The following is a 10,955-nucleotide window of genomic DNA, read 5'->3' as shown; positions in this document are numbered from 1 at the left end:
TCTATTTTAGAGCATTTTGAAATCATTGAAAATTAGGTCAATTGTGGACAGTTAAAAAAGGCCTTTGTTTTGGAAGGCAACATCAGACTGAGTTTAAAATTCACAGGGCTTTTACTTTGAAATCCAAAATGAGATGGCCTTGATATTGACAGACCGCTAATAGTGAACAAGCCTAAATTATATGTTATTATGTTCTTAAAATATCTGTCAATTCAATCGAAGTTTACTTTTATTTTGAAATCCGGTTTCCACATCCCTTCCCGTAATACTTTGAATAGACGGGGAACCGACAATAAACTGGAGGCTGGCTTGACTGCATTTGTCCAACTGGAGGCTGGCTTGACACAAGTCCCTGGCTGCAGCTGAAGTGTGGCGGTCAGAAAGCCTCACACTGTTGCTCAACGTTCCACAAGCACATACTAACGCCCAACTTTCCGTCCCCAGTAACGATAACGGCGTTGCAACAGTGGGAAAAGTAATTAATTAGATTATTCTGTTACCTAAAAAAGAACGCCGTTAGTAACGCCGTTATACTTAAAGGAGACCGCTAGCTAGGTGATAACTTCTCACCGGGCCTCACAGTTAGTAACTTTTTTTTAAAGTAAAGCAACCGGAAGGCAGTACATTTCTTTATTCTGAAAATCTCTGGAGCTTTGCTCCATTTCCGTGTCCAATTTCCTGTCTTTCCTTCCCCAAAAATGTCAAACTTGACCCGTTTCAGAGGCGTCGCGCGTAGAAAATAGAACCGGCGCATAAAGGCCGCGACATTCTGCTCCTGAGACGCGGCCGATTTGCACTGCTGACGGCTGCTGACGGCTCCAGTGGAAAAGGTTTTGTTGACCACAGCGGTTCCTATCAGCAGCTATGACGTGCTGCTGCAGTAACGTGCTGCTGACGGCTCCGTCACGGCTCCGGTAGAAAGGAGGGGTGGTGAGCAACAGGTTGATCTGTGTGTCTGGATCCTCCAGCTGGTGTAACCTTGACTTTGCAGCTCTGGCGTGTATGAAAGATGACTGTGTCAATTCGATGGTGAAAATGTACCCTTTTGATTCATTACAATTAAAAAGTAGACGTTTTGTGGAGGTGGGAGGGAATCAGATCCTTCTATCAATCACAAAAAGTCTGTTCTATTGATATTTGATCAGATGGTGGGGGGGGGGGATTTTTGCATTTTTACCCTGTGACAAATGTGTGTGACAAGTGCCCTCACTATTGCTCTTCTCTTTTGACAATGGGTCATACTTTGTTCATTGTGTGCTGTTCTGTTAACCGGTGTTGTGTTGTACACATTCAAGCTGTCCAAACCCTCCAATTGCCAACACACCCCTCTATGCTGTCTCTTTGAAGGTCTGATGCATTTCCCTCTGGTGTCTCAAGACTTTTGAACCAGCCACACAAACACACTGCCAGTTTCATGAGAGAGAGCTTTGTTTTTCTTCTCTTCTACACTGCTTGAAATTAAAAATGGACAAACATGGCTGTGTTGCAAAATCTGTAATACAATTCCACAAGTTGGCAAATGAAGACGGTCCATCACTTGAAACAAATATGCTGTTATTTCGTTTCTAGGTACATTAATGGCTAAAAAGTGCCTCCTCAAATCCCAGAAGTTATTAGGTTTTGGCAGAGAATTAAAACTCATTCCAGATGGAATGTTAGTGTTCTTTTATCTTAAGACAAAAATTTGCCCCATATTTTATTTCTGTGTCTAACTATTTCATTTTAAGAGCACCTTGGTTGAGACACCAACGGCCCTTTAATCTGAAGAGTGTGAAATAACCTCAGATTGTTTTTTAACTGATGATCTGTGTGGTGGCAAGATGGGAAAGGAAAGAAGAGGCTTCAGTTTATTTGCTCTTAAACAGAAGTGTACTTCATTTCTGCATGCAAGCTATTAAAAAAATGTGAGAAATATATACTGGATCAAGCTCCGATTTCAAACAGCCTGGAGCAACCAGAGTGTCTCAACCACACAATATTTTCCACAAACACCACAAAAAAGTAATTTCCCATCATTTTCAGAGAAACATCTGTCACTTCAGGGGGCTTCATCCCCTGTCGCACTAAACAGGTTTATGCTAACAAAACGCCAAATGTCTCCTGAGGATCCACGACAGAATTATAGTGGCAGGTATGGGATTTGTTGAATGATTCCCTACCTCTGAGGTTCAGACCCTAATCACATTTCCAGCTTGTGCTTAAATCTCACTTTTTGTCCTGGTGGATTTTGCAGCCAGAAACTGAAACGAGAAACTTTTTTGAACAGCTCCATTTTAGACAGAGCAGTCTTTTAGAAGCACATCTGTCTGGGGAATAAGACGCTCTCTGTATCATACAAAAACATGAGATGTGGCTGATTCAGCAATTTATCTGGGCTGAACAGCTTTGCGGAGGATTGTTGTGCTGCCATGTGGGAAATTTTGTTTGGATGTTGCATAGTGGTGGTCTTTGAAAGTATTCCCATTTAAAATGTTTTATCTGTTCATTTGATGAGGAAGCATCTGATGTAGAATAATGGTCCCAGATATTTTTGTCTGTTTTCTGAAAAAGCAAGAAAATACAACGGAAAGGAAAATTATGTATATTTATTTGTAAACATTTTATTATTTTACATTGTTCAATTGCACAAATTTACAAAAAACATTTCTTAACATGCTGTATAGCAATGTTTCCAGTTATTTCAGGTCCAGATTCAAGTCCAACAGTCAACAATCAGTTAATCCCACTGTATTATAATGAGATTCAGAGGATAATAAAATGTCAGTTAGTAAAATGTTGTTGTATTCAAGGAAATAAGTAGCCTGACAAGCCATCTGTGATTGTATATTCTGGCCACGACGCATAGACAGATCTCAGTCGTGGGGTGGAATTTACGATTGTCTCTTCTAAATAAAGGACTTATACCTCTATCTGCTCTTGACTCAAAAAGTCCAAAAGTTGGTGTCAAAGCCATTTCAAACAAGCAGTCATCATAGTTGTTCTGCTCCATTGCATCATCCCACCCACCAAACCCATAGAGGACTGTGATTGGCCCACCAAACAGAGAGCTGTGAGTATCATAACACAAAACTGCTCAGGCCAAAGGTAGACCTGCTGAGACCCCTATGGAGTGCAACTAGACTGACGTGCAGAGAAGAATCATTTTGCTATGGCTACGGTCCGTCTCGATTTCAAGGCTAGGAAATGAGCAGACTGTGTCAAATCTTGTCTTCAACAACAGTCCCCCATCATGAGCAGGTACAGAAGAATGTGATAGTGGACAAAAACAGAAAGGAAGCTAAAGTACCAACACTTATTGAAATTATAGAAAACTTTGTAGCCTAAAAACCTCTGTCCATAAAATTCTGATAAATATCTGAAAACTGAAGATTTACACTAACAAATAACCAAACGCCCCTGAACAGTCCTTAGCATTCCAGTTGATTTCACATTAAAATGCAGATGTCCCTACTGTTGCTTTTACTTTTTGAGAGAGGTATTTGTATACAATGTTTGAAACCTCTAGAATGAGACAAGTGAAACATTATACAAAGCTCTTTCCCATATTTATGAGGACCCTTAATTCTCTCCCATTGCTGCTCATAAAACTTGGGTGTTTTTTCCCTACAAGGTCAGGTGGTAAAAACAGCTAAATATGGTTCATCATTGCTGAAATATGCAAAACATTATTTGATAAAACAGATAATTGTGACGCTGGCACATGCTGCTCCAAAACGGGTGTAAATCATTGATCATTAATAATGCTTTGACAGATTTGATGTGTTACCCTCAACGTGCACTAATGCAATGATCTGGGGTGTTTTTATTGAGCTCTGAAGCAGACACCACAGAAAAACTGCATGTTTGAATGAAGCAATAGTTACAGACAGAATATCAGGTCTATGATGTGTATGTGCGCTGCTCCTCCAGGAGTCTGTCCAACACACACTCCAGCTGACATTTGGGGTGAGGAAAAAACTGATAATTTCCCTGATTGATTTGAAATTTTAATAATAGAGAAGCACGTTGTGCATCATCCAATAAGTGACACAGGTGCTTTGGCAGCCCAAGGGACATCTATGGCAACTAATGTTTCAACAAAAAAATGTCTTAGAAGACATTTTGTGTCAAAACCTTCTTTTTGTTTGCACCAGTTAAACAAATTTCAGGACCAGTTTGCTCCAGCCATTCATCTTTTTTCTATGATTTGAAATTTTCTCTGCATTGTCATCCACCAGATCTAGACGGTGCAGTAACAGCAATTCCAACAAAAGGACTGAAGTAGAAAAATGCAAACAATTCCTTGGTCTTTTAGTAACTGTGGATATGTGATTTTGTGTAATTAGTTGAAATGATATTGATAATTAACCACACTTTATTCAGAAAATGTTGCAATAAATCCAACAAACAAAGTCTAGAAGAGAATTTAGTAACAACCCAGGTTGACTAAGCAAGCACTAGTCAACATTGTTTTGTTTTGTTTTTCTGAATTCATCAGCTGCCCATAGGTCACATTTAGCAACACAGACATTTAGGGAAGTGATGCATCAATGTAGAAATCGGTAGCTGGGCCATCTCACCATGACATCATAATGAAGGGGTCTTGTGAACCAAGGTGCCTCTGTGGTCTTTTTATGTGTAATCAATGGAAATGTTGAGGTCCTTAAATAACCCCCGCCCTTCGCTGGCTGAACCATGTCCTCAGGCTTCATGTCCATGTGGGAGGAAGGGAAAGTGGGCTCGGTTTCACACGCAAGCCATTTCATGTGGGACGGAGCAGAGAAAAATACAAATGATGGATTATTTTTTCTTTTTCAATTCAAATATGGAGGCCATACGTCTTTAGCGGGTCAGATTACAATGGCTCTTTCAGAACTATTCTTCAGATTGATGAAAAGACAAATTAGCTTAAAACACCAGTATGGACAAACTAAAAGGGAAGGCAGTTATTTTTGAAGTATTAGAGTGTTGGACATCTTTTGTTACTTTTGTTTAGAGAATCCTTTTGTGCCATTTTTAATATCTGGCCTAAATTAATCAAAATTTATGGAAAAACATTGTTCCATCTTATAAATTATTGCATTAAAGCAAAAGTTTTTCTTTATTGCTGAAAAATAATTAAGAAATTAAGAAATAAGACAGCTTGAAATGTCACATAAATATTACTGCAAGGCTGATGAACCTTCTGGAACATTTGCTAAACTAATATTAGGGTGAAACAGATTTTTTTAAGTGTTTAATTGTGTTAGACATAAATGTTTTTGTGTCTCCAGCAATCTGCTTTAATGGCAAATTAGAAACAAGTTTTTATATTTTCATACATCTACTTGCTGTGAATGCTGAAGTTTAATCTCTGTCAGTTTTTGTAATCTAAATGAGGAAACTGTCTGATTAACAGAAATATCTTGTCTCATTCATGTCTTGCACCACAAGGAATAGATTCCTGTTGTAATTGGTTCACAAATGTGACCTTTTATGTGATGAACAGTCCATTAGCCAGCTGCCCACAGGATGTGAGAGAAGCCCTTGATATTGAAAAGTGTCTTATCTAGCTGAGCTATCTTGCTTGCATGCTTATGATTCCGACTGGTGAGAATAAGCTGCATATAATTGGACATTGTTGCTCCTTTTGCATCCCTGATTTTGAAAGGCCACAGCCAAAGAAAAGAAAAAGCATCAGTCCCATGCAGCAAAGATATGTTGAATGTCTTGCAAGAGATGTGAAAATGAGATAGTGAGATAAATCTGAATAGCTAGAGTGTTTCAAATGCCTCGTTTGCACCACATGAGTCGGAACGTATTTGGTCTCAGTGGGAATATCTGGCATGACCTTAAAACAAAAAAAATCCATCCAGGCGTTTGCAGTTGATCACACATGACCTCTTTCACATAGATCACAATGGTCTCATTTTAATTGGCCAAGCATCAGACTCAGAGTTAAATTATAGAGTAGACCTCCCAAAGGCCTTCACATACAGTGAGCAGAGGAGTAGCATACAAAACTTTTTTTGTCAAATGTGCTAATAATAATTCCATTACATTGTTTTTTTTTATAAGCAACTGGAAAAAATAGTAAAAAAGACTCAAATTGTCTAAAGAAACCACACAAATGTGATGCACATCATAACAATATATTTGATTTAATTATCAAATTAAAAAGCCATGAAAGAGTAATGGTAAATAGCCTGTATTTATTATGTCCTGCAACCCCCCAAGGCACTTTACAACACAGTCATTCACCCAACCAAACACCCATTCACATGCAGATGAGCTACAATGTAGTCACTCTGCCCTGGGGCACACTGATGGAAGAATGACATCCTGTGGTCAAATTTGGGTACTGCAGACAAAGTATCAAAACAAAGAGTCCACTCGAGGAACTGTTTCCAGTTACATATCAGCACCAGAAGATTCTAGATGCCGAGCGAAAGTGAGTCATACACAGTAAGTTGATAAGTAGATAAATATGTACCACTATACTAGTTGGTCATTGAAAAGTAGCTTGAGATTGTTTGAGCCGACTATTTGTTTCTAATTTACCGTTAGCATTTTTAGCTCAACGTTCAATTCACTTTATTTATCTGTTAGGAACTTCATTTGCAGTCAGAGTGTCAGCACAACACATAAAAGCAGCATCAAAACATAAAAACACATAAAAACAGCATCAAAACACTCATACACATACACTCAACTTAAAAGACTGCTCACATCTACATACACTTAATTAAAGGAATTTTAAAAGGAATACAATAATAAAAGATTACTAGTTCAATCTAGATTTACCGTAGTGTTGGTCACAGTCATTTTTGCTGGGGCATGCTATTAAACAGGCGGATTGAAGAGGGAAGGAAGCTGGACGTTAACCTCTAGCAGTCTTTACCTGACATTAGAGTAAAACAAAAAGATGTCATGGCTTCTTAGGGTTACAAGAAACATCTTCTGGGTCGCTCCTGCTACATTCTGCTGCTGTGTTTTGCCAGCTGGTGTCGAATTACAAATGCCAGTGCTTGCCACCAAAGACTTGGCAACCCAGCTCTGGCTGTAGAAGCAGGAAGTAGAGAGGTGGGACAGATCGTAAACAACTACATCCCTGTTTGGCCTTTCTAAAAGCAGAAAAAATGACAACCCCCCAGCCGGCTGAGAATGAAATCTTTTAAAATGTGATCTTCCTTCCAACATAACTGAGCAATTAGACTGTGTTCTGGTTTATTCACTGTAAAAGTATTGTATCTTTGATTTCTACAGTACACTATGAACCTTTGCTCAAACAGGAGCTAGCATGACTCCAAAGCGTTAAATGCCAAGTTCCAGTCAGAAACACATTAGAAACACCACTACAATCAGTTCATTTCCTGAAACAAAAAGGACTTTTTGAGGTTCATTTACTCATCATTTGCTGCATTTTGCCCCTATATATAAAAGAGATTTGTTTTAACACACTGTCGTTGGGAGCTTCTTTCTTCTACACAAAGTAAGGTCTGTGCTCACTAAACTATATCAGCTATATAAAAAAAAGGCATTCTCAGATAGTCAAAACCTTGTGCCATTATGTTCTGGTGTAATGTAACAGCCTCCGTTTGAATGATTCACAGCTCAATTCTTCATGTTCCATTCCACAGTCTCAGGCAGCGCAGCAAGATTTATTTGATGCCAATGAGGCTTTAAACGTTTCTTACTGAAGATGAATGTGAGGTTACTGAGCTGCCCGCAATGTTTTAAAAGCAGCACAGATAACTACATGGCAGAGGAACTGCTGATAATTTGTAACACCATGATGGTAACCAGGAACATTATTTCAGCAGAAATGAACCACAGAAATCTCAAACATTGATCAAAGCCATTGGGTCACTCGGCAGCCATGTTTGTGTTCCACAACCAGCATTTCTCTCGTGTTTATTTTAACGCGGGGTGAGCTAAAGTGCAATAACTTCACTTCAGGTCGGCTGATTTCACATGAAGCACTCATTTATCAGTTAATTCTGGGGTGTCCCTGCAAGGCAGCAGTGGTATCTGTTGTGGTAACTGATGTGGACAGAGTTAATGTTGTTTGCAGATTGTTTCCATATGGGATCCGTTTCAGGCACACTCACTGTGTTTAGGTCTAAAAACCAGCTCTCATTTCATAGTTTGGACACTTCAAGCAACCAAAGAGGCATTTAGAAAACTTTTGCACTTGGAGTCATAAACAAAGCGGACCCCCATGACCCCGGCAGACAAATCAGCAGCAAATAGGTGGGTTTCGGTGAGAAATGGTTTAGTTACTTGGCTTGTTGTTTATTACCACCTTGTGGTACCATTTTAAAAATAAACAATAATTACTTAACCTGACAACCCAAGGAAAGAAAAAGGGAAATACATTTAAAGAGCAAGTCAACCCCTACCAGAGTCTAACTCCACTCCCACTTCATGTTTGAAAAATGCAACACATGCTGTTGCCTGGCAGACCGAGAGGGCGGAGCCGCTAACAAATACACACACACTCAGGCTCACGACAGCATTGTGACATCATAATGTACCAGTTTACATCATAGCATACTTCTTAGCCAATAGCGGTGGCTGATTTAAATTAAAATACAGTGCAGAGTTTTTACCTGACAACGGCACAACACTGCCAGTTTTAGGCAGAATATTTAAATTTTAACTAAGATGCACTGAAGTGCCAAATTATTGACGACACGTGTCTGCAGCACGATTAGACACTCGTTTATTTAGTTTATCAGCAAAAAAAAAAGTTTATTTGGGGGTGACTTGCTCTTTAAGAGCAAGTCACCCCTTACAAGAAGCATACAGTACTTCACTCCCACTTCATGTTTGAAAAATGCAACAAATGCTGTTGCCTAGCAGACCGAGAGGGTAGAGCCACTAACAAATACACACACACTCACGACATTGTGACATCATAATGTACCAGTTTACGTCATAACATACCTCTTAGCCAATAGCGGTGACAGATTTAAATTCAAATGCCGTGAAGAGTTTTTACCTGATAACAGCACAACACTGACAGTTTCAGGCAGAAAATTTAAATTTTAACTAAAATGCACTAAAGTGCAAAACTATTGATTACACGTGTCTGCAGCACGATTAGACACGTATTTATATAGTTTATCAGAAAAAAATAGTTGATTTGGGGGTGACTTGCTCTTTAAGTATATGGAGATGTAAAATAAAGCTGAAATTGTACTAACTTCATAAGTGAAAGGTTAGTTTGAGTAAGCAACTGTAGCTGCAGCAATTTATAAAATAGTATAAAAACAGCTGATTAACACACACTCTGTTCGCTACAACTGCATAAATGTTTGCATCGCTCAACTCTAGGGTTTTGGAGCAAAAGTAACAAAAATTCCTGGGTGAGGCACTCACTCGGAAACTTTACTTGTTTTCCGTGGAAAAACATGGAAAATTAGTCTGAATGATGAATGATTTCATCTAATGCAATTTTACCTTCAGCTTCCTGAAAATCTCCACAGGCCATGCTGGCTGCTCCGTTACATTCAGACTGTTTATACTCTAAATATTGCTGGTCGTTATAATGTTAGAGGATGAAATTAGCTCCAATCAAGCTCTTTGCTCTAGATGTCAAATTAGATCTTTTTCATTTACATAGTTAAGTCCAGCTCATTTGCTATTTTTTCTACTCAGAAAGAGAATTTCCGGTGCTTCGTTGAACATTTTTGAAGTGATGGTAAACTTTGCACATGTATAAATCTATAATGAATCCATGTTAAGCCCAATTTTACAAAAAGAATGAATATATAGCATTTTATGCACCTACCATTGCCTGTGGTGATTTGTAAATGTCCTCTTTTCTGCTTAAAAGAGTCAAGTACCCTCACCTTTCCCTCTGCGTTAAACAGCAACAACAGTAATATGCCACTTTCACTCTCTGAAACACATCTGAAGTGTTTTACACTCGATTTGCCAGAATAAAAGGCTCTTTCTTTGCATAGTCATAATGGCCCTTCACAAAACTCTCTTCCTTTTGCCTCTCCTCAAACACTTGTTTCACTTCTCGCCCCTTCGGTCCTCAAACCAGCTTCTATCCATCCCTCTTCTGTCAGAACAGACTCTGACCTCTCAGCTTTTCCTACTTGAAACAGGCAGATTGTGTGATGTGGAGGCCTTTATGAGCTCAACCCCCTCAGTGGTGCTCTGGACCAGCTACGCTCCCAAAGAACTTACAGAACTCCTGCAGAGATTCTGGCGTGGTTTTAAGGGATAATATCTGACGGAACTTTAGATCCACTCAGGGGTCAAAACCTCTGACACCCTGAGTCCAAAGTGTCCTGAGTTCCATACGCATGATGCACTTTATTCATGTCACTTTGTGAAACTTTTGTAGGTTAACATGGGATGCAACTGAAGTCTGAAGTGAAATGAGAAGGATAATGCCTGCATTTATGTAGCATCTCCTAGAGTCCTACAACCCCCCAAGGCACTTTACAACACAAACAGTCATTCATTCACACACAAACACACACAGCATTTCAACACTTTTGGAAAGTCCGGGATGGTGCTTGACCTAAATACTCTTAGTGACAGTTCCTTCATATCATCTGTTGGGGCTGGTGTTGGTACAAACCAGAGAAAGACTTGAGATTTGAACTCAAGCTGCCCTTAACCCCTTCATGCATAATGGTCACTACAGTAGACAGGTTCTCAAAATATTTATTTATTTATTTATTTATGTATTTATTTATTTATTTTTATTTATTTTTGCTATTAAGCACAGCTGTTGAAGACTTTATTGCATTGGAGCCCCTCCATTTGGACTTCAGTAAGTCAAGCCAACATAGTTCAAGTTCAGAATGCACGCTGTCCACTGTGGTGGACATGTAATAAATTATTTGTTAATTATTAAATGTTACAAAAAATATTTGTTGAAATTTGTTTCATTCACACATAAAAATGAATGAAAAAAATTGTTTAAAAAACTCATGGTTGAAGATTTCATAATTCATGCATCAAAGGGTTAA

The sequence above is a fragment of the Nothobranchius furzeri genome, chromosome 1 (assembly GCF_043380555.1).
Source record: "Nothobranchius furzeri strain GRZ-AD chromosome 1, NfurGRZ-RIMD1, whole genome shotgun sequence".
Lineage (NCBI taxonomy): Eukaryota > Metazoa > Chordata > Actinopteri > Cyprinodontiformes > Nothobranchiidae > Nothobranchius > Nothobranchius furzeri.
Note: the sequence above shows the minus strand (reverse complement) of the source record.